The 26,029-nt window shown below is 42.8% G+C and overlaps 1 pseudogene; it reads left to right on the forward strand.

Moving 5' to 3' along the window:
- The first annotated feature begins 22,450 nt into the window (after positions 1 to 22,450).
- On the forward strand, positions 22,451 to 22,569 carry LOC126250289 (5S ribosomal RNA; annotated as a pseudogene).
- Positions 22,570 to 26,029: the final 3,460 nt, after the last annotated feature.

Here is a 26,029-nt window from a genome sequence, read left to right on the forward strand (position 1 = left end):
TCAATTTCTTACAAATTATCGAAATGTTCTCTGCCAATTTCATCGTACAGCACTCTGTACATTTTGCGTGTCTGTTCGAGATAAAGATGAAACGTTCAGAGCCTGCTATTGACACTCTGTCTTTGAATCATAATTGCACTTAATTTTGCAACTTATTCCTCTGTTTCGTGGATGCATTTTGTCCAGCATTAGTTCAGGTAGTAAATTGAGCCTTTAATATGAGATTTTCAGAAGCCTGAAAAAAATGTACGACTACTATAATGATTTCATTGAGTCACAAGTTTTATCAGCCACACATTTCTTTATGTATGTACATGCCAGAGGGGCGCTAAATCTAATAGATAGATAGATGAACATCATTTTCCTCAGTTTGACAATTTTCAAAGCACCTTATCTTGTCATAATGAAAGATGATTTCTTCTCCAATCATGCTTAGTTTAGAGTACTTTTAACGGTGTTGGTCTCGATGATTTACGTAGCGTTCCATTATTTACAAAGTAATCAGGAAGAAGAATTCATTTTATTCCCCAGAAAAAAAGGTCGTAAATTTACCTGTAGGTGAAGTCGATTATTCATTCGTCGGTACACGATAGCAAGCTTCTATCCACTTCTTTCATTACTCTTTCGTTTCTAGTGTGACGAGGTGGATCCATTTGTCATTCACATTCACAACTTGATGCACAAAACCGACATTTTAAAAATGGGTCAACTTTGCTAAAATATTCAGTTTCACATTTGACTTTGTCAGCATTCACCACAGGCGGATCCTCGTAGAATCCAGTGTATGCAGATGACAGAATTTATTTTAAATATCTTTAATCGTCGTATTTTAAACACGATTTATGCACTTCTCGGTGTTCCCAACGGTAGTTGTCGATTTGGGACGTCATTTATGTGTAGCGCTCAGCCTTTGGTTCGGGTTCAGTCCTCACTACCGTCTCATGTCCAATTTTTGTATCTCTCACTTGTTCGGATTTAGGAAACTAAACGAAGCACACGTTTGGCTACAGCGTGTCTGGCTGACCGATTGAATTTGAGTGCGCAATGGCCTGACTAGCGAACTTCAATGCTAATTAACTCGGAAACTGTGCAACGCATCGAGTTTTTTTCCTTACAATTGTTTCTCAGCACAACCTACACTGAAACACTCTTACAAACTTGTCAAGCCATTTCTGGCCATCCTGTATTTAAGCTCACTGAAAAAACAAACTAATCATTCTAGTGCGCAAGCACAGATGAAACGTTAAAACTTTACAGATGGCGAAGAAGAGAACGAGTCACGTGCTGAACCACACGCCGACTGTCTCTACGCGGGCATTAGGCAGTAGCGATCAATAACACAATTACGTATCAAGCGGACACTGTACGTAAACGTGGGTAAATTTAAGCACTTGACAGAGTGGCAAAAAGAAACAATCCAGTCTGACCGTGCACATGGCCATACCGCGTGTGAAGTTGGTATATTTGCTGGTGTTTCTCGTCGGACTATTCGGCGTGTCTACAGTCAGTGGTGCATCACATGTGGAGACGAAACGTGACGTCAGAATTGTAGTGGGAAAAATATGCAGGCTGTGAGGGGCCAGAGACGCTTTTCACGACTTGCGAAGTCGCTTCCAGACTCAACAGCAGTTGCTGCAGGCAGTGAATGAAGGTCCATACCAGCCTGTTAGAATACTGCAACGCGATCCGTACGCAACGAACATTTGGAGTCTGTCGCCTTGCAAGAGGCCATTGTTCACATGGGCACATCAAGGCGACTTCTGGCTCGAGGGATGTGTGACTAGTTTATAGAACACTCCGCCACCCTGTTACATATTTTCTGGCCTTCAAAACCGTCTGACTTAAGCCCCATACGAAATCTGTGGTACACGTCGGGACAGCGGGTGTAACGCGGGCGTCAGCATTCTCTGGGAGTAGCTTGACCTGGATGCCACCCACCTGTACACCGTATTGGACTCCCTTTGTAATAGAATATAGGTGGATATCAAGCCCAGGAGTGGAATTACACGGTATTAAATTATACTTGTAATGGTCTTCAGGGGTGACTAAAATTTTGTCCGCTGATCTAGTATGAAGTGTATATCTCGATGCATGAAATGTGAAGTTTGTGCCTAGTCCTTTGCGACTCCCTATGGCACAAATGTCAACAGAATATGGTTTTGGAACAACGGTTTACAGTGGAGAGCGTTAATCGCAAATAGTGATCGACGGCACCGCACGTATGCCTTTGTTGACAAATCCGCATTTGGAAAGAGTTGTTGTTAATTACTTATTTCATGATTTTTTTTCTTTCTCGTGTCCCTAAATAAATACAGGCCAGCCGCCCGGGGCGGCCGAGCCGTTCTAGGCGCTTCAGTCCGGAACCGCGCGACTGCTACCGTCGCAGGTTCGAATCCTGCCTCGGGCATGGATGTGTGTGATGTCCTTAGGTTAGTTAGGTTTAATTAGTTCTAAGTTCTAGGGGACTGATGACCTCCCATAGTGCTCAGAGCCATTTGAACAATTTTTTGAATACAGTCCATTTCCTGGTTGTGTATTAAACAAGATACGGACATTTTCTACCGCTTTTCTAGCCCAGTAGGGGAAAATATCTGTCTGGAACGGCGCGAGTGCTACGGTAACCGTTGTTACCGCCGCGGCTGCTGACGGGAACGACGAGCTGCTACATTCTACCCTTAGTTTTTTGCTTTCGCAACCTATGACCTGTGCCGAGACAGCTGATACATTCTGTTTTGCGTTGCTGGCTCGTATTTGGTGCCTTTTATTGATTGTCCTTGGCTCTAGGCAGACTGCTTGCCATCCACGTATGTGTCCATCGTCCAGGACGCCGTACTAGTAGATGCTGCTCCCGGATAGCTGGTTACTCTCAATTTCCCAAGTTTGCGGCGTTTCGTTGTTTTATCATTCGTTATGGAGAAGGGCCCTTAGAATTCATCCATTTTGTAGCCTTTTCCATTATTTTTGGTGCATCACGCTCTTCTACATCGACTTAATTGTTAGTTACATTTCGTACGCCTTTAGATATTCCGTTACTTATAGTTTGAATTAGTAACTTTCGTTTTCTTGCGTTTCTTAAGGCCAGCAAGTTGTACGCCTACACGAAACATTTCACACGGCTCTCTCGTTCCCCTTCTGAACTACAATTAGACCACGAATCGAGACCCAGCTTAAACTTTATTGCGCTAGACGGCGTAATCTGAATGTAGAAGACCAGCCTACGGTCTAGCATCAGAGTATGTACAGCATAAGGGCACAGGGCGACACTATTTTGTCGCGTATCCCACTTCCACGTGACGTGTCCTGAACTAAAAAATTAAAAATAATCAAGGATTTTTCAACTCAAAACAGACAGAAAAGTTAAGAACACTGGCTGTCGAAGAAAACATTGACAAGGGAAGTGACTGACCTCGAACGCTCAGAACCTCACGAAAATGTGCTTAGAATACAAATCGCTCATTTCAGAAACAGTGGTATGAGCCATTCGCATGCAAAACTGCGTGTCTTGTCACGAGAGACATTTTAATGGCCGCTTATTCAAGGTTAACAGTAAGAGAGGAGCTTTGGTAGCGCGAAGAAACAACAACGCACAAATTTCGATGTCGTGACTTATCGCTATATATCCGTATGCTTAAAATAATTACCTTATCTGAACAATAAACTTTTTCTACTGACCTGATAGAATTGCTATCCAGTCTTCAAAGTGCAGGCATGGGGTTTCAATGAAATGATGAAAGAAAAGTGGAGCAGAACCATACGCACATCTTACCAAAGCCACTTGCTCACATCGACATCACTTGTGAAGCGACCGCTCAGGATTTGCATCACGTTCTCTTCACCGATGAGTGTCGCATATGCCTTCAACCAGACTATCGTCGGAGACGTGTTTGGAGGCAACCCGGTCAGGCTGAACGCCTTAGACACACTGTCCAGCGAGTACAGCAAGGTGGAGGTTCACTGCTTTTTTTTTGGGGGGGGGGGGGCATGAAGTGGGGCCGACGTAGGCCGGTGGTTGTCATGATAGGCGTCGTAACGGCTGTACGATGCGTGAATGCCATCCTCCGACCGATAGTGCATCCATATCGGCAGCATATTGGCGAGGCATTCGTTTTCATGGACAACAATTCGCTCCCGCATCGTGCAAATCTTATGAATGACTTCCTTCAGGATAACGACATCGCTCGACTAGAGCTGCCAGCATATTGTCCAGACATGCACCCTATCGAAAATGCCTGGATAGATTGATAAGGGCTGTTTGTGGACGACGTGACCCACCAACCACTCTGAGGGATGTACGCCGAATCGCTGTTGAGGAGTGGGACAATATCGACCAACAGTGCCTAACTGAAGTTGTGGATAGTATGCTATGACGAATACAAGCATGCATCAATACAAGAGGACGTGATACTGGCTATTAGAGGTACCGATGAGTACAGCAATCTGGACCACCATATCTGAAGGTCTCGCTGTATGGCGCTACAACATGCAATGTGTGGTTTTCATGAGCAATAAAAAGGGCGGAAATGATGTCTATGTTCATCTCTATTCCAATTTTCTGTACAGGTTCAGGAACTCTCGGAACGGGCGTTCTAAATGGCTCTAAGCATTGTGGGACTTAACATCTGAGGTCATCAGTCCCCTTGATCTTAGAACTACGTAAACCTAACTAACCTAAGGACATCACCCACATCCATGCCCGAGGCAGGGTTCGAACCTGCGTCCGTAGCAGTAGCGCGGTTCCGGAGTGAAGCTCCTAGAACCGATCGGCCACAGCGGCTGGCGGAACCGGCATATGCAAAACTTTTTTTGGTGTGTGTATTTCATAGATGCACAAAACGCCAGTTGGACTTCACCACCATACTCCACACCTCGCCATCCTGCAGCCAAAACGGTGTCCACTCGGGCATTACAAATTGGAGTCATAAATGTGTACGACGGCTGCCACTGCCATAGTGGAACCAATGAAACGGTATCATCTTCACCGCCCGGACTTCCACCGTGGCATATTGCAGTGCTGTGAGCGAGTATTTTTCTGTTAGCCTTTCTACAGGGTGTTTCAAAAATGACCGGTATATTTGAAACGGCAATAAAAACTAAACGAGCAGCGACAGAAATACACCGTTTGTTGCAATATGCTTGGGACAACAGTACATTTTCAGGCAGACAAACTTTCGAAATTACAGTAGTTACAATTTTCAACAACAGATGGCGCTGCGGTCTGGGAAACTCTATAGTACGATATTTTCCACATATCCACCATGCGTAGCAATAATATGGCGTAGTCTCTGAATGAAATTACCCGAAACCTTTGACAACGTGTCTGGCGGAATGGCTTCACATTCAGATGAGATGTACTGCTTCAGCTGTTCAATTGTTTCTGGATTCTAGCGGTACACCTGGTCTTTCAAGTGTCCCCACAGAAAGAAGTCACAGGGGTTCATGTCTGGCGAATAGGGAGGCCAATCCACGCCGCTTCCTGTATGTTTCGGATAGCCCAAAGCAATCACACGATCATCGAAATATTCATTCAGGAAATTAAAGACGTCGGCCGTGCGATGTGGCCGGGCACCATCTTGCATAAACCACGAGGTGTTCGCAGTGTCGTCTAAGGCAGTTTGTACTGCCACAAATTCACGAAGAATGTCCAGATAGCGTGATGCAGTAATCGTTTCGGATCTGAAAAATGGGCCAATGATTCCTTTGGAAGAAATGGCGGCCCAGACCAGTACTTTTTGAGGATGCAGGGACGATGGGACTGCAACATGGGGCTTTTCGGTTCCCCATATGCACCAGTTCTGTTTATTGACGAAGCCGTCCAGGTAAAAACAAGCTTCGTCAGTAAACCAAATGCTGCCCACATGCATATCGCCGTCATCAATCCTGTGCACTATATCGTTAGCGAATGTCTCTCGTGCAGCAATGGTAGCGGCGCTGAGGGGTTGCCGCGTTTGAATTTTGTATGGATAGAGGTGTAAACTCTGGCGCATGAGACGATAGGTGGACGTTGGCGTCATTTGGACCGCAGCTGCAACACGGCGAACGGAAACCCGAGGCCGCTGTTGGATCACCTGCTGCACTAGCTGCGCGTTGCCCTCTGTGGTTGCCGTACGCGGTCGCCCTACCTTTCCAGCACGTTCATCCGTCACGTTCCCAGTCCGTTGAAATTTTTCAAACAGATCCTTTATTGTATCGCTTTTCGGTCCTTTGGTTACATTAAACCTCCGTTGAAAACTTCGTCTTGTTGCAACAACACTGTGTTCTAGGCGGTGGAATTCCAACACCAGAAAAATCCTCTGTTCTAAGGAATAAACCATGTTGTCTACAGCACACTTGCACGTTGTGAACAGCACACGCTTACAGCAGAAAGACGACGTACAGAATGGCGCACCCACAGACTGCGTTGTCTTCTATATCTTTCACATCACTTGCAGCGCCATCTGTTGTTGAAAATTGTAACTACTGTAATTTCGAAAGTTTGTCCGCCTGAAAATGTACTGTTGTCCCAAGCATATTGCAACAAACGGTGTATTTCTATCGCTGCTCGTTTAGTTTTTATTGCCGTTTCAAATATACCGGTCATTTTTGAAACACCCTGTAGTTTTCGAATCGCACGGAAATTAGTCCCACCCTCATAGTGTCGCTTGTTAAACCGCATGAACCTGCAGACTTGTCATTGTTTAGCAGAAATACCAGGGAAGTGTATCTAACGCCAGTGCGGTGTAAATTCTGTAATTTATCACATCATGAGCTGCCGCGTGCAAAGTCAGCGCGAGCTGCGTATGACGTTTGCCGACAGTTTGGTCATTTAGCACAGGACTATTCTGAATAACGTTGGGCCACTATCCAACGTAGAAACCAATTAACTTCATTTTTCCACTTTTCATGTTTTCGAAACAAATGGAAGGCAGAAAACATACGGCAGCAGGATTCATTCCAAACAAACTGAAGTACATAAATTAATAAAAATAATCAATCTGTAGTAATACATGATAGATTCCCAACTTAACAGATTACGTGAAAACGAGGAACTGGCGATTTTGTTCCACTGCCGTCATAAAAGCTAGGGAGTTCAATCGTTGATACTTGAGATAGTGGCCGAGTGATCAATGTTCGTGGTTACTAATTGGGACGACATAGTTTCAATTCTCTGTATATACGTTATGTGGTTTTGCGATTTTTACAGGAAGAAAGTGAGGAAATCATAGCAGCAATAACTGCATAACACGTTTCCCTTTCTCACTTCGGGATCACTGAAAGATTAGCCTATTTTTCTTGGAAATAAGTACTCTTTGCACCCAAAATCGAATCCTTGCCTTCGAAGCTGGTAAGCACGTACGATGATATATACTGTATATAGGTCATGCCGGCCGAAGTGGCCGTGCGGTTAAAGGCGCTGCAGTCTGGAACCGCAAGGCCGCTACGGTCGCAGGTTCGAATCCTGCCTCGGGCATGGATGTTTGTGATGTCTTAGGTTAGTTAGGTTCAACTAGTTCTAAGTTCTAGGGGACTAATGACCTCAGCAGTTGAGTCCCATAGTGCTCAGAGCCATTTGAACCATATATAGGTCATGCAATTCGCGTCAAAAACGGGTCACTGATTTGGATATGCGATAGCGACCCGGGTCGGTTCAGTAGTATTTACATGAGGCGAATTTAGTCACCAAGACATCAACGTGAGTTCACTATAATGTTCCTCAAACCGCTGTAGCACGATTCTGGATGCGCGACGCCCGAAATTATACTGCTGAAAGATGAAATCGGCGTCGGGAAAGACATTAAGCGTGAAGCGATGCGAATGAAGGTATTAATATAATGGTTCAAATGGCTCTGAGCACTATGGGACTTAACATCTATCGTCATCAGTCCCCTAGAACTTAGAACTACTTAAACCTAACTAACCTAAGGACAGCACACAACAACACCCAGCCATCACGAGGCAGAGAAAATCCGTGACCCCGCCGGGAATCGAACCCGGGAACCCGGGCGTGGGAAGCGAGAACGCTACCGCACGACCACGAGATGAGGGCTATTAATATAATTCTAATTTCGTTCTAGACGGGTGCAGGTCATCAATGGTGTCTGTTCTTTCGGACATGTCCGAAAGAACGGACACCATATCCTTATAAGTATATGGTTCTGGCAATACCGGCCATGACCTTCTTCTTCTGTGCGGATGCACACATATTCCCCGAACTCTTACGGGACTTGGTAAGAACGTTTTCCACGAGTAATGAGTGTGTTGGGGTGGGACACTGCGAATGTAATGTGTGGACATACAAGGTGAGAATGTGGGTCTCGCGGGAGGCGTGCGCGAGATAGTCCCTGCAGTCGCGCTAGCCTCTGTGCCCTCGGTGGTTCATATGGATACAGCGTCTGCCAAGTAAGCAGGAGATCCCGGGTTCGAGTCCCGGTCGGGGCACACAGTTTCACCTGTCCCCGTTGATATACATCAACGCCAGTTAGCAGCTGAAGGTATTAATATAATTCTAATTTCGTTCTATACGGCTGCAGGCCATCAATGGTGTCTGTTCTTTCAGACATGTCCAAAAGAACGGACGCCATATCCATATAAGTATATAGTCATAGCGTCCGGAATGCTGTCGGATGGAATGATAGTACTGCACGACAAAGCCCGCCCCACATTGCCAATCGGACGAAGGCAACGCTTCAGCGATTTGGTTGGGAAACACTGCAACATCCTCCGTACAGGCCAAGTCTTTCAACGTATGATTTTCACATTTCTAGCGACCTGAAGAAAGACACGGGTGGACGTCGGTTCCAGTCGAACTAGGAAGTGCACATAGTGAGTGAGATTGAGGGGTGGCCTACCACGTTCTACGAAACACGGAACTGATCGTCTCTTCTCCAAGAGGGGTAAATGTCTTAAAGCGTCTGGCGATTACTTTTCAATGAAACCATTCCACGGTCTCACTGTGGAGCGTGTTCGACTTTCATTTGACTCCCCCTGATACAAGGCGTATTTTTTAAGTAAGTACCGTTTTGAAATAAAAAAAAAGACGTGCTAAGATATCTCAATAAGTTTATTTTTACATGAAAGCCTGAACCTTAATCTACTTTTCTACATATTTTCCGTCAATATTGAGGCACTTGTCATAACGTTGTACCAGTTTTTGAATACCCTCCTCATACAAGTCTGCCGCCTGACTTGTTAACCACTGCATCACCACTGTTTTGACTTCATCTTCGTCTTGAAGGCGCTGACCGCCAAAGTGTTTCTTCAAGTGCAGGAACAGATGGTAGTCACTGGGCGTAAGATCGGGGCTGTACGGAGGATGATCTAGAGTTTCCCATCGAAAAGATGTGATGAGGTCTTTGGTCTGATTCGTCACATGTGGGCGGGCATTGTCTTGCAGGAAGACGATGCCCTTTCTCAACTTCCATGGACTGTTGCTTTGATTCTGGTGTGATGAAGGCCACCCATGTCTCTTCGCCCGTAACAATTTGCCTTAAGAAATCATCACCGTCGTTGTGGTACCGCTCAAGGAAAGTCAATGCCCTGTCTAAACGTTTGGTTTTGTGCACATCCGTCAACATTTTCGGTACCCAACGTGGGCACAGTTTTCGGTAATTCAAGTGCTCGGTCACAATGCCATACAAAACACTACGAGAAACATGTGGAAAGTCATCCCGCAAGGAGGAAATCGTAAAGCGTCTCTTTTCTCTCACCTTAGTGTCCACTACCTGCGCCAAACTTTCATTAACGACCGAAGGACGCCCACTCCGTTGGTCATCATGCACATTTGTGCGGCCATCTTTAAATTCTCTCACCCACCTCCTTACCATTACATCACTCATAATGTTTTCTCTGTAAACTGCACAGATCTCACGATGAATATCGATCACTCTTAGGCCTTTGGCACTAAGAAATCTTATAACAGCCCGTACTTCACAGAAGGGGGGACTCAAGATTATGGGAGGCATCTTAAACACTCAGTACACAACGTAAACAAGGAATGACTGGCATCTTATCCACATGGCTGTAACGGATGGTGCAGCCACGTCTCGATCCCTGAGTCAGCAGATGGGGACGTTTGCAAGACAACAACCATGTGCACGAACAGTTCGTAGACGTTTGCAACAGCATGGACTATCACCTCGGGGACCATGGCTGCGGTTATCCTTAACGGTGCATCACAGACAAGAGCGCCTGCGATGGTGTACTCGACGAAGAACCTGGGTGCACGAATGGCTAAACGTCATTTTTCCGGATGAATCCAGGTTCTGTTTATAGCATCATGATGGTCGCATCGGTGTTTGGCGACATCGCGGTGAACGCACATTGGAAGCGTGTATTCGTCATCGCCATACTGGCGTATCGCTCGGCGTGATGGTATGGGGTGCCATTGGTTACACGTCTCGGTCACCTCTTGTTCGCATTGACGGCACTTTGAACAGTGGACGGTACATTTGAGATGTGTTACGACCCGTGGCTCTACCCTTCATTCAGTCCCTGCGAAACCCTACATTTCAGCAGGATAATGCACGACCGCATGTTGCACGTGCTGTACGGGCCTTTATGGATACATTAAATCTTGGACTGTTGCCCTGGCCAGCACATTCTCCACATCTCTCACCAATTGAAAACGTATGTTCAATGGTGGCCGCGCACGTGGCTCGTCACAATACGCCAGTCACTACTCTTGGTGACCGCGTTGGATTAGCCGAGCGGTCTTAGGTGCTGCAGTCACGGACTGTGCGGCTGGTCCCAGCGGAGGTTCGAGTACTCCCTCGGGCATGGGTGTGTGTGTTTGTCCTTAGGATAATTTAGGTTAAGTAGTGTGTAAGCTTAGGTACTGATGACCTTAGCAGTTAAGTCCCGTAAGATTTCACACACATTTGAACAAAAGTATTGAGATATTTTAGCATGTCTTTTTTTTAATTTCAAAACGGTACTTACTTAAAAAAACACGCCTCGTAGTAACTAGATTTAGAATATTTCATCTTGTCTTCGTCGCTGCATCCCCCTCCCTCCGACGTAAAACGCTACATACTTCGCCTCGCCGAGGTATAAAACGCTGAGTCGAGTTATAGTAGTGATGAGGACAGGAGTTGCGAACAGCTGCGACTCTCCATTGTGGAGGCGGCGGAATCGCGTTACTCGGTTCGGTAAGTTGTGTCGTACGCGGCGCGCTGGCGGGGGCTGCAGCAGGGGCTGTGCGCAGGCGCGCGGAGTCGCCTCGCTCTTGGCTCCGAGTCGGGCGCTCAGTTGGCACTCTGCGCCGCGCCGCTTCGCGCTTAACGGTGAGTCCCGCAACACAGGCGCCGCGCTCTGCGCACCCACCAGCCTCACCCCTGCATCCTACCAAATTTTATCACTCATTTATAAATTATTTGAATAATTATATCACATTAACTCTCAATTTTTTTTCCTATTGAAAACGAATGCATTTCGAAGCTTCACCTCTGTTTTCAAATACGATTTGAATGTGTAATTGAGAAAACAGTACCACTGGCTTGCGTTGATTAATTGGTCATCCGGTACCAGCTTCTATCAGCAGAGCAATCAGTACATTTAATAATTAAAGCCACAGTTAATCAAGAAAATTGCAAGGGACGATATATGTGCATACAATGGGAAGTTATTCACAACTGATTATGCAGCAGAGCAATGGCTGTTTACATTACAAAATAACAAAATTTTGTATCACGGCGTGGAACTAAATAAAATAGTACCGGGTATATAAATAAAATATAAAGAAAAAATTTTGATGTTGGAAAAAATATTTTACGCTGCAAATGTTGGAAATGCAACTAACGATCTAGCCAGTGATATTTTCCAAAGTTGAGCTTAGTGTACTAAACGAGATGGGTGGTGGATGAACAGTGAATCATCTCAAGCAGCTGAAGACTGTCGATACCATTCTTGAGTACTGACTTAAAGCTTCGAAAGGCGTTCTTCTTAATCAGGAAAAAAAGAACTGAGGTTCAAGATGGTTTACTATTGTTGGAAAAAAATTTTATCATAAAAGCACCAATAAGATGAAATATTATTTTAACAATGTTTCATGTTTTAATCATAAGATTCACCTGCAGGAAGCCAAGATTTTATTATGTCACTGTAATGCTCTATTGTTTTGCACTCAAATTGGCAAATCTTTGCAAGTTCATCAGTTTTCCGATGTCTTTCCACACCTACTATCGCCTTCCTTCCAGTAAAAATTTCTGCGATCGTAAATTAACTTTCTAATAATGAAAATACGACAAACAGCAATTAATAATATAGTTTGCTGTTTGTCACTGTGTACTTAAATCATAAGAATACGTCTGGGCAACACGGATGACTTAATCATCCAGAATTTAATAACAATATGCAACTTATATCCTTTTGCATAGGTCTAAGATGTATGCCCATGTGTATACCGATGAGGCATGTACACACACTCTCAGAACACTGTGAGCACACCATTCGAATGTTTATATACAACAATTTTAAATGCCTCACAGACATTGCCAAACAGCTTCAATCTATGCATTATTATGCAAGTGAGGTTGGACATTGGTATTAAATCGTGAAACGTTAATGTAAGGCAATATTTACAGAGCACAAGGTAGCGTATTTCTTTCACGGTCCATCTTAATTTTATTAGAACCATATAATTGTGTGATTTTTTATCAAAAATCGTAAAATAGACTCTAAATTGTACTTCCGAAAGAGCAAGAGCTGTCACGCACGACATAGAGGCCGCAACGGCCTCTACTCGAAAGGAAGCGCCCAAATCCATTTACTCCTACGATTTAATTTCCGCTGGTTCTAGCACACTCCTAACTGGCGCATTTCCCCTAACTCACTATTTGAGTTGCCCCCATGAGAGGATGCGTGGGGATAGTTTCCGGTCTCGTTCGGTAAGAGTTCATTTACAAGGTATTTCGGTGTCTCGTGTTCACACTACTCGCATCCGACCACGGGAAGTATGTGCGTGGCGTGACAGAGGCGCATTTCCCAACTCTTTCTACAGGGAGCGGTGCGGTCACTATAAATAAAATTTCGTGAGTACGAAAAAGGCGCCTTCGGACAAAAAAATGTTACCATTAAGACTTCTTACCACAGAGAGACAGTCCTACAACTGACAAAGGGAAACTGCTCACATTGTGATTGCGGTCAGAGAAAACGAAAAGGCCAAGGGTCTTGAAAAAGACTCTCAACAAGGCAATCAGATATGTTACACAGATTTAAAAGGAATGCACTTTGTCAGATCAGAGCTGGAAGACTAGAAATTTAAGACGTTGCCGTTATCAAATCACAGAGTGAAGTATCAAAATGGTTACGTTTGAAAGTACCCGTGCATTACTCGGAATAACTGACTGTAAGGGGTTTGTTTTGAAAATGAAGGAATTTCAGATGACAGTGGAATTTCATCTCCTTAGACGAAATTCTGTCCGCCTCTAAAATCGAAACAGATTAAGTTATAAGGGACATTAGAAAAGAAGAGACAGATGGAAGAAGTAGGTGAATTCTTTATTACTTCAAAAGTAGTCGCCTTAACGGTTAATACATTTGTTGCACTGTGAGGTAAGTCGATGAATGTATCTCAGTTGCCAACTGAAACATGATTTCGCAGTTTGTTTTATTTTGTAACATAAATAGCTATTTCATCGCATTAAGCTTTGTACGATGAACTGAAATTACTCCAGCTATGAACAATACGTGTTGTAGCGTGGTGTTCTTGTATTGCATCAACTTAGTAGTAAATTCATTCTTTGCCGGCCGTGGTGGCCGAGCGGTTCTAGGCGCTTCAGTCTGGAACCGCGGGACCACTACGGTTGCAGGTTCGAATCCTGCCTTGGGCATGGATGTGTGTGATGTCCTTAGGTTAGTTAGGTTTAAGTAGTTCTAAGTTCTAGGGGACTGATGACCATAGATGTTAAGTCCCATAGTGCTCAGAGCCATTTGAACCATTTGAACCTTGCTAAAGCTTGCGAAATGTATGACGGACTGTAAGGAGACCATTGTGATGTATTTTGTTTTTGGATGAGTGAGAGGGAGCTATTCTGGTATTGACTAAAATTAAATACTGTATACTGAACTAAAGTACATTATTTTTGAAAAATTTCGTCGGTTGCCATAGCAGAACTGTACGGAACACTGAAATGAAAACGAGACAAATGGGGAAAAATGGGAAAAAAGTAGGGAAACTTTATTATTTCAAAAAGGATCGCCGTAATTGTCAGCACATTTATGCCACTGTGAGGTAGGACAATCAATATTTTCATGGAAAAATGTTTGCCGGTACCTAAGGAACCATGATTGTACCCAGTGGTGCACCTCGTCCGAAGCAAATCAACGGCCACAAACGTCTTTCATCAGGACTCCAAAAATACTGAAGGTACATGGACAGCGACCGGGACTGTATGGAAGGGCTTCCCAGCGAAATTCTGCACTGTAGTCGGAACAACGTTGGAAACATTTGGACCTGCCCACATGTTTCCAAGGTTGTTTCAAGGGCGCTGTAGAAGTTTCGCTGGGAAGCCCTCACACGTCCTCCATACAGTCCCAGAGCTTCCCATAAGATTTCCACGTTCCCATATTTCTTCGGACGAAGAGGTGCACCATTGGGTACGATCATGGTTCCGTAGATACCGGTGAACATTTTTCCGTGAAAACATTGATTGTCTTTCCTCACAGTGGGATAAATATACCGACAATTAGTGTGATTACTCCGTGGGAATCAGCATGGGTTTCGAAAAAGTCGATCGTGTGAAACCCAGCTCACGCTATTCGTCCACGAGACTCAGAGGGCCATAGACACGGGTTCCCATGTAGATGCCGTGTTTCTTGACTTCCGCAAGGCGTTCGATAGAGTTCCCCACAGTCGTTTAATGAACAAAGTAAGAGCATATGGACTATCAGACTAATTGTGTGATTGGATTGAAGAGTTCCTAGATAACAGAACGCAGCATGTCATTCTCAATGGAGAGAAGTCTTCCGAAGTAAGAGTGATTTCAGGTGTGCCGCAGGGGAGTGTCGTAGGACCGTTGCTATTCACAATATACACAAATGACCTTGTGGATGACATCGGAAGTTCACTGAGGCTTTTTGCGGATGATGCTGTGGTATATCGAGAGGTTGTAACAATGGAAAATTGTACTGAAATGCAGGAGGATCTGCAGCGAATTGACGCATGGTGCAGGGAACGGCAATTGAATCTCAATGTAGACAAGTGTAATGTGCTTCGAATACATAGAAAGAAAGATCCCCTATCATTTAGCTACAATATAGCAGGTCAGCAGCTGGAAGCAGTTAATTCCATATATTATCTGAGAGTACGCATTAGGAGTGATTTAAAATGGAATGATCATATAAAGTTGATCGTCGGTAAAGCAGATGGCAGACTGAGATTCATTGGAAGAATCCTAAGGAAATGCAGTCCGAAAACAAAGGAAGTAGGTTTCAGTACACTTGTCCTCCCACTGCTTGAATACTGTTCACCGGTGTGGGATCAGTACCAAATAGGGTTGATAGAAGAGATAGAGAAGATCCAACGGAGAGCAGTGCGTCGTTACAGGATCATTTAGTAATCGCGAAAGCGTTACGGAGATGATAGATAAACTCCAGTGGAAGACTCTGTAGGAGAGACGCTCAGTAGCTCGGTACGGGCTTTTGTTGAAGTTTAGAGAACATACCTTCACCGAGGAGTCAAGCAGTATATTGCTCCCTCCTACGTATATCTCGCGAAGAAACCATGAGAATAAAATCAGAGAGATTACAGCCAACACAGGGGCATACCGACAATCCTTCTTTCCACGAACAATACGAGACTGGAATAGAAGGGAGAACCGATAGAGGTACTCAAGATACCCTCCGCCACACACCGTCAGGTGGCTTGCGGAGTATGGATGTAGATGTAGATGTAGACGTAAATAATAAACAGCTTACCCATTTCTCACATGTGTATCGTTTTCATTTGCATGCCCCTTATCATTCTGCTATGACGATCGAAGAAGTTTATCAAGCATGAAATATTTTAGTTTGATATACAGTATAAAACTTTAGTCAATACCACGATAGCTCCCTCTCCCTCATCCCAAAAGAAAATACATCACAATGTCCCCCTTACAGTCAGGAAAGTTTGAGCGAGATTTTGTTTCCGTAATATATGTTTCTTTTACGTAAAAATCAAAACTACGATCTTTAACCAGAAGCCAGTCTTCACTCACACGTTACAAAGGACAGGCAACATTAATAACGAAAAGAAAATACATGAAATTACATTTTTGTCAGGAAAAACTAAAATCAAATCCTGTCAAGCGAAAGGTAGCTGACGGTAGCAATTTACTTCCTGCACGGATTCTCTAGCGTATGAGAATATTTCTTGATACTACCAGTTACTTCGTTACTGGACTCCAAAACCAATGTACATAGTTTCCGTTTTGGTAAGTGTCAAAACACGTTCCCGAGAAGTATGGAATTTCTACCCAGTCGACGTAATATAAGAAGACCACGTAACAACACGTACTGTTCACAGCCGGATTAATTTCAGTTCATCGTATATAAGCATAATGCGCTGACGTATCTATTACTATAACAATATAGAACATAAAATACGAAACTGCAGATACCAGATTTCTGGTACGGATAGTATTTCGAATACAGTTTAAATCAGATCTGAAACTTGGCACGCTTACGGGTAGGAAGGCAAATGTAACCTCTTTGTAATTTAACAAAACTATTTTTAAACCCTATCATTTTCCAAAGAAAGTCCTTGAATCAGGGAGAGCTTTGGCTACAGGGAAAATAGTGGGTGCGCGGACTCGGATTCATTGCGCTCAAACTGCGACCACCTGTTAGGACAGAACGTCTGCCACTGCCTTTTCCGTGCTCCAACGATTTTCGCCCCTGCAGTATTACTTGTCACCGTATTTCTTATGCATCTAGTCAGATCTCTCTATAATACAGCACCGTTCATGATCCTCGTTTCAGTAGAAAAATATCATCCCTAGGAGGAACGTTCTATCGGAAACGTTTTATGTATTTTCAACGAGACATGAGTTTGCTTCATAAAATACCACACAGTAGTTATAAACCACTATTGCGTTATGGATTCCAATAGTGTACTCATCATATGTTTTCTGGTACAGAATTCAGCGCAGTTCCGCGTAACATCTGAAATTTAGAGATTGTCCCAGATATCAGCTTCCCACTTACCTTTCGTCCGTTGGGAAGTCCGTTACTGCTCGCTTTCAATGCAGGCACTGAAATCCAAAAATTTACAGTTAGCTCTTGGTGGTGAACGACGTTTCACTACATTCTTGATAGGTCCTTTTACTTTTCCTGACTTAATAGAGTGTGGACGTCTCAGGCATCACAACTAATACGAGTGATTACCCTGCTGAATTTGACTTCCTCAAAACATTAACTGATTTCTTTCCACTGTAATGAGTAATTTTGCGGATAAATAATGTCTAAAGGAAATCTTGGCTTCCTGATCTATGTAACTGAATACGATAATGTAGCATATTTGTTTTCAGTTTTTAACCTAAGACAATTGTAATTAATGTGTTGCTTACCCAATCGTCAAATGACAAATCATTAAAAGTGTTTCAATACAGAAGTAAAATAACATATCTTTGAACACTTCAGCTAAATAAGTTATTGGTGTCATGTATTCTTAATATGCCACTTTTACGGCCTAATTGTGGTAAAACACTGGACTTCAAACTTGATTTAATTTAGTGTCTGTCCCTGAAAAGCTAAAGCTGTCCTCAACTCAAAGTTTGTTTTGAAATGTGCAGTGCTTGACTAGTCATGATCGTGTTGAAAGTAGTATTTCCTTGTCTTTCTCCGACTTCCAACTGATTTATCCAGTTACTTATAGAAATACCTACAGTTAACGATATTACTGGGCCCGTATTTCCCATAAATTTGTCAAAACTGAGTTGCCTCTTCATCTCCAATCAGATCTCCGTCGACGGGGTGCTACAGCAAAAGAAGACGCTGAAGTTGTTGCAGCAGAACTAGGTAAAATAAGTTTCTCATGATGGGATATCCATAACCGTTATTCACATCAATGATAAAATTCGCTACAGTTGTAAAAAAAATATTTGATTCTAAAAGGGAAAGCACTAACCGATTTCAGGATATACGTCCCATCTTCAGGTGCATATTAAAATATTTGTCCACGAAGTATGCATAACTACAGTTAAAATATATTAAAATATATTTAAAAAAGTGTTTCCCTGATACATGCAATATTTTAACATGCATAACTAGGGTTAAAATGTGTTAAAATAGTGCATATACCAGGCTTACACTATTTTAACATATTTTAACCTTAGTGATGCGTCCTTTGTGTACTCAGATTTTAATACGCACCAGAAGATGGGGCATATATCCTAAACCGGGCATGGTTTCCTTTTTAGAAACAAATGATTTTTACAAATGGAGCGGATTTTGTCGTTGACGATAAGCAGAATACAGTCTGTCGTATTTAATAAAGGTTTTATGTTCTGTCACTATTGTTCAGGCACTCTAAACGTCACAATTTGATGCTGTCTATTAAAACCGTAATGTGAATTTCGTTACACGATGCAAGTTGTGGCTTAGCTGCAATATGTTTAATGAATGTCTTACCTTATCACTGTGTGAGTGCCGAATATTTTTATGAATGCTTTTCATGTAAACTCTTTTTGACGCCTTTAGGTCATAAGGGAAATTAGAGGATTACTCTCATAGTGGACATGAAATACGGTAGAATATGATCGCCGGAGATTTATTGTTAATGAGGGCAGCCATTGACGAGTAAAATCTAATTCCTCTCTGCTCTGTCTTCATTATCTTATTTTTAGTTCTATCCGCCCGTCATTGAGCGTGAAATGTACATTTAATAATCCTAGCCGCCTAATGGGGTCGTTACGCCCTTGGATTACTCCCACTGCTGGGTCCAGCTTTTATGATTCTACAATCCGTTTTCGTCCCTGTACTGTGCGTGCCGTAATGTCCCGGTTGATTTACGAAGAGATTTGTGGAGGTCCTTGCCTTCTATTCCGTTGTATTTTAAGACCTTCATTTTACCTGTTTCTCTTGTAGTTGCCCTGTCCCTCCAGTCATATTTTTCCCGTCAAAATCCGTCACGTTTACGTACACCTATAAAGATTTCCATCTTTGCACTGTTGTCATTGGTGGGATAAGATACATATAAAAATTTATATATTTACTACAGTTTATGTCACAGAAATCCTTAAAAATTAAATTTTGGCAAAGAGATAGAAACAACCTTCTCTCCCCCTTCCCCCAATTATCGAAAAAATGACGCCTTTTCAATATCTTAGATCTATGCATTTACAAAACTTCACCCCGTGTTTGCTTCAGTCTATAATCGTTAGATCAGTGCCAACCTCCCAAAACTCTACTTCCATCTTACTGGGTACGATCACTTAAACACATTACTCGGTGAACCTCTCCATTCTGCAACACACTTCTGTTTTTGTTAAGCACACTAAAGATATTTGTAATTATTCAGGAGAAGGGTTAGTTCTAGAGTCAAATATCGCTGCCATCCGATTAGCATTAGTAACTATTGGTAATATACTCTGGTTGAACCTTTCTTTTTTCCTTCTGAAAGAGATGTCGAACAAGTTAACGGACTGAGGAGATAGGTTCGAATCTCCGTCCGTCTGTCTTTATTTGTTTATACCTTAGTTGCCTTACGACATTGAAGGCGAATGCTGGTTTGGTTTCTGGAGTGGGCCGCATTGGCTTCCGTTCTTGTTTCTCGGCCCGTAGTTCACATTCCTGTTCTTTTTTTTTCTTTATTGATTTTCAATTCCCCCCGAAGGGGACGGGCTGGCAGCAGCTTAGTACGCTGCTCTACAGCCTACAGTCTTTTTTAAAAACGGAAGAACAAAAGAAACAAGAAAAACAGGCCATATAACGGTAACTTAAAGTATAAAATGGCGGAAAAATACGGAAAGATAAAACAGAAAGCAAAAGGGGTTGGCAAAGTTAATAAAATACACAGGAATCAGACAAGCAACATAGTAGACACACAATTAAAAAACATGGCGACAGTCTGGTTTCTGTTCGCAAGAGATAAAAAATCACACGCAGCGACAGTATGATGGCCGTTCGCAACACTTCTCAAAAGATACAACACGGAACACTCACTGTAAAACACTCACTGTAAAACACTGCACGAAAATGGCGGCACAAAGATGACACATTTGAGCCAAAGGCAGAAGGGGGCGGGGGGGGACCTGGAGGAGGGGGAAAAACAAGGAGGGAGGAGAGGAAAAAACGAAAGGGGGGGAACCAAGGATGGAGAGGACTCATATTTCCTGTTCGAGAGACATGGTTTAGGTTCCCAGAGGATTCCCTAAGTTTGCTTAAGGTGAATGCCGAGATTTTTCCTTTAAAACCAACACGATGAATTTTCTTCCCCATAAATGACTTATTAAAGTTTGTTATTCGTCTACAGGGAGGTCCATTGATAGTGACTGGGCCAAATATCTCACGAAATAAGCGTCAAACAAAAAACTACAAAGAACGAAACTTATCAAGCTTGAAGGGGGAAACCAAATGGAGCTATGGTTGGACCTCTAGATGGCGCTGCTATAGGTCAAACGGATATCAACTGGTTTTTTTTAAGTAGGAACCCCCATTTTTTTTACATATTCGTGTAATACGTAAAGAAATATGAATGTTTTAGTTGGACCACTTTCGCATTGTGTTGGATGGCGCTGTAATAGTCACAAACATATGGCTCACAATTTTAGACGAACAGTTGGTAACAGGTGGGTTTTTTAAATTAAAATACAGAACGTAGGTACGTTTGAACATTTTATTTCGTTTGTTCCAATGTGATACATGTACCTTTGTGAACTTATCATTTCTGAGAACGCATGCTGTTACAGCATGATTACCTGTAAGTACCACATTAATGCAATAAATGCTCAAAATTATGTCCGTCAACCTCAATGCATTTCGCAATACGTGTAACGACATTCCTCTCAACAGCGAGTAGTTCGCCTTCCGTAATGTTCGCACATGCATTGACAATACGCTGACGCATGTTGTCAGGCGTTGTCGGTGGATCACGACGGCAAATATCCTTCAACTTTCCCCACGGAAAGAAATCCTGGTACATCAGATCCGGTGAATGTGCGGGCCATGGTATGGTGCTTCGACGACCAATCCACCTGTCATGAAATATGCCATTCAGTACCGCTTCAACCGCACGCGAGTTATGTGCCGGACATCCATCATGTTGGAAGTACATCGCCATTCTGTCATGCTGTGAAACATCTTGTAGTAACATCGGTAGAAAATTACGTAGGAAATCAGCATACATTGCATCATTTAGTTTGCCATCGTTAAAATGGGGGCCAATTATCCTTCCTCCCATAATGCCGCACCATACATTCACCCGCCCAGGTCGCTGATGTTCCACTTGTCTCAGCCATCGTGGATTTTCCGTTGTCCAATATTGCATATTATGCCGGTTTACGTTACCGCTGCTGGTGAATGACGCTTCGTCGCCAAATAGAACGCGTGCAAAAAATCTCTCATCGCCCTGTAATTTCTCTTGTGCCCAGTGGCAGAACTGTACACGACGTTCAAAGTCGTCGCCATGCAATTCCTGGTGCATAGAAGTATGGTACTGGTGCAATCGTTGTTGATGTAGCATTCTCAACACCGACGGTTTTGAGAGTCCCGATTCTCGCGCACTTTGTCTGTTACTGGTGAGCGGATTAGCCGCGACAGCAGCTGTAACACCTACCCGGGCATCATCATTTGCTGCAAGTCGTGGCTGACGTTCCACATGTGGCTGACCACTTCCTGGTTCCTTAAATAACGTAACTATAGGGCGAACGGTCCGGACACTTGGATGATGTCGTCCAGGATACCGAGCAGCATACATATCACATGCCCGTTGGGCATTTTGATCACAATAGCCATAAATCAACACGATATAGACCTTTTCCGCAATTGGTAAACGGTCCATTTTAACACGGGTAATGTATCACGAAGCAAATACCGCCCGCACTGGCGGATTGTTACGTGATACCACGTACTTATACGTTTGTGCCTATTACAGCGCCATCTATCACAAAGAGAAAAAAGTGGTCCAACTAAAACATTCATTTTTCTTTATGTACTACACGAATATGTAATAAAAATGGGAGTTCCTATATAAGAAAAACGCAGTTGGTGGCCGTCTGACCTATGGCAGCGCCATCTAGCGGGCCAACCATAGCGCCATCTGGTTTCCCCCTTCAAGCTAGACGAGTTTCGTTCTTTGTAGTTTTTTCGTTTGATGCCTATTTCGTGAGATATTTGGCCCGGTCACTATCAATGGACCACCCTGTATAATGACCTAGTTGTCGACAAGGAATTAATCCCTGATCTTCATTCCTTCCACTTCTTTCTAAGCTAGTGATTCAACATTCCTTTCTACATCCGTCTTTCCTGAATTAATGCTGATCTATCAAATTACAATGCCAACGGCCCTGTCGCAGCGGTAATACCGGTTTCTGTCAGAACACCGAATTTAAGCGCTGTCGGGCTTGGCTAGCACTTGGATGGGTGACCGTCGGGGTCTAACGAGGGCCGTTGGCAAACGGAGTGCACTCACCTGTTGTGAGGCCAACTGAGGAGCTACTTGGCTGAGAAGTGGCTGCTCCGCTCACGATAACTGACAAGGCCGGGAGAACGGTGTGCTGACCACAAGTACCTCCATATCTGCATTCAGTGACGCCAATCGGCTGAGGATGACACGGCTGTCCGATGGTTCCGTTTCAACTTCCGAGGCCTCTTCGTACGGAGTTTATAAAATTACAATCGCTGCACAAGAAAGAATATTGTTTCGACAAACTACATCAAATTTTTGTTCTGATATGAACGAAGAACACATCCATACGTTCCATTAATGCTAAAATTTAGGTATATTCTTAGCATTTTGCCAGTATCTAATAAACCTCGTAAAGATCATCGAGGTTTATGAAAGACCTCAACGTTGAACTTTCATGCATCAAATAGACAGAAAAACGTTGTTTCGTCTTCGTATGTATGAAATCGTTGACATTCAATACATGTTTTCATTGTGCGTAACATAGCATTCGCGGAAATTCACCGTCACATATTTTTACGCTCATATAATTTACTACCACTATAAATTTGTCGTCGGAATATTTCGGTTCTACGAAGAGAGCTGTTTGTGTGTAGAAATTTACCGCTATGATTCGTCGTTAGTTTTCTGTTGTGGATCGGTCTATAGCCGTTTTCGCAATATTATCGCTTAAAGGTCGTGCAGCAAGACGCCCGAGTGAATTCCTGTTGATATACGTCAGCCCACACCAGCTCTAAACTAAGTGGAGCGTACCTCATCACGCCATTCATTTGGTGCTTGTGCACCTCGTTTGCCTTAATGAAGTCCTTAGGAAGAGGTATGCTTTGAAGCAAGGCAATGCCAGTGATGCGTGGTCTGAAAATCAATGTCTCTGAAGCGTAATAACAGGTGTTAACTTGTTGCTCGCTACAGAATACAGAGAGTCGGGGCCTCCGCGTGTCATTCGTAGTATGCTATGTTCGCGCAACATACCCTATCGAGAAAATTACTCCATTTATCGGAACTGTTTGCACGCCTTCTTTCCTGCAGCAAATCTCATAGCGAAAAGAACTTTCTCCTGAATGCATATTAGTTTTGCTTTCTGCCCATACATACCTTCCAGTGAGAGATGGAACCGTTTCAAAAGCACATTTGTTTCGCCTCACAGAGAGCACTACAAACAACCATTAAAGTTTCAGACCAGTCCAATCGCATTACAGTATCAAGATTTTATGAACCCAACACGAACAACAATGAATGATAAATGTGCTGACATAGAACAAGGAGGAACTGATCGAGGTTCTGGAGTACTGAATGGAAAGCTGTATCGATCGCTGTCGCCCACTTGTTTGTAGTGACAGCTCGAAGACGCTGCTCATATAGTTGCCGTATGTCCACATGCAATTCGGCTCCTGCCGACACTGTGTGGAACTCACAAAGTGAGAGCTAAACAGGGTATATCCCACTACACGAGACACATTCCACGATACGGCTAATGAATGACTTGTGCCATTCCTTTTGCAGTACTTAGATGTTGGGTGGTCTATGTAATTGACTGCAATGGAGAACAAGTCGTCAGAGAACATTCTATACGTCCGTAGTAGCTTAAACCAGACAAAGAGAATAGAATACACAACCAAGATATTACACCAGTGCAATTACCTGCGAAGCAGAGTGCGTTTTTACAGGCATTTTCTTGCAAAGCAAACCGTTTCGGAAATGTCTAGTAATTGACACGCATTAATATTAGTTGTTGTTTGTCTTATGACCGGTGCGCACATGTGAAGAAACACTACGCAATGAGAAAATTGTATAAGGTTCAATCAAGTGAAAACGAGACATGGAAAAAATAAGAAACTGTTTATTATTTTAAAAGTAATCGTCATAAGTGTTAATACATTTATCCCACTGTGAGACAAGTCTGAGCCCAACGTAAGCCCGCGTGTTGCTAAGACTACGCTGCCGAAGTTTCGCTGGGAAGCTGTTACACATCATCTACACAGTATACAGTCTCGATCTCTCTCCATGCGATAGGTTTTTTTTAATGTACCTCTGAAGAAGACATTTGTGGCCGTCTATTTGTTTCGGACGATGAGGTGCACGCCTTGGTACAATCATGATTCCGTAGGCAACCCCAAACATTTTTCCATGATGGCTTTGGCTGCCTTGTCTCATAGTGGGATAAATGTGTTAGCAGCTATGGTGATTAGTTTTAAAACAATAAACAGTTTACTTACTTTTTCCCATGTGTCTCCTTTTCATTCCACTGCCCCTTATACCTAAAGATATGAAAGTTGATCACAATAAATGAGCTACTTTCGCATCTCTGCTGCGCGAGTTGTTTTTAGTGAGAAAAACTTGTGTGAACCCTTTTTCAGATATTAGACGTCTTCGAGACATGACTTAAGTGGTTTCATATCTATTAATCGAAACCTCAGATATCAGATGCTGTAAAATATTTTTATGTGACACCACCTCTTCGTCACGTCTTAGCAAATTAGTCATTTACTGACCCCCCCCCCCCCTCCTCTCACAATTTTCTTCCTAAATTGCGACGTAATTTATATACGGTCCCTTTCAAGTCAATATTAATTTCGAAGTCGCAGTTACATCGACATTTATTTTGAGGAAAATTAACCATATTGTCTTAACCACTGCATTAAATGTTAAGAAATTTTTAGGGACAAGTCTAGAACTATACTGAAATCTAAAGACATTCAATATTTTCATCACAACCTTGCTTCATAAGATTTTATCATTCTGCGATTTTCACAGTCATTCATTTAAAAGTTAACAGAACGATTCGAAGCGAAATTGTGTGGTTTTATGTTAAGTCAAATCTAAATTACGCAGTGTTGAAAAATATTAAGTTTTCTTAAATAGATATTTTTATGTCACGTACTATTTTCTATAAAAATGAAAATCTGTGGCCCAAATTGCCTTAGTAAGGACTAGTAGAAGAATAGAAGCTTTCTTAGATATTACAACCGAGCACTTTGCCGTGTAGGCAGCAGAATCGAAACCTACGCGAATACACACGAAAGAATCGAAAATGAGTATAAAATAAGGCTTAAACAATATTTAAGTTGTAATTACTATATCGGTCTTACTGTCTACGTAAAGAATTTAGTTATTTCCCAACATTTTGGCTTCAGCTGCAGAAAATCATTCACCAGGACTTCGGTAGTGCATGTGGTAGATTGGAACTAATGAATCCTTCATACGGTTCTGTAATTTGTATCGTAAATTAAAATAGTAAGAACGTGTTCCGTGTTACTTTAGAAGAAAGAGAACCTGTTCCCGCACATGTGAGTACCATAACGATACAGTAGATTTATTTATCGTTTTTACAATTAAGTAGGTAAATAATACAGGAAAAAATAGTAATTTTGACGATAATTATGTTGTAATGGTTGAAGAGATGCTGAGCTAACAAACTAGCTGAGTCTAAATAAATAATTTACTCGTCTA

This window comes from Schistocerca nitens, chromosome 3 (genome assembly GCF_023898315.1).
Source record: "Schistocerca nitens isolate TAMUIC-IGC-003100 chromosome 3, iqSchNite1.1, whole genome shotgun sequence".
Taxonomy (NCBI): Eukaryota; Metazoa; Arthropoda; class Insecta; order Orthoptera; family Acrididae; genus Schistocerca; species Schistocerca nitens.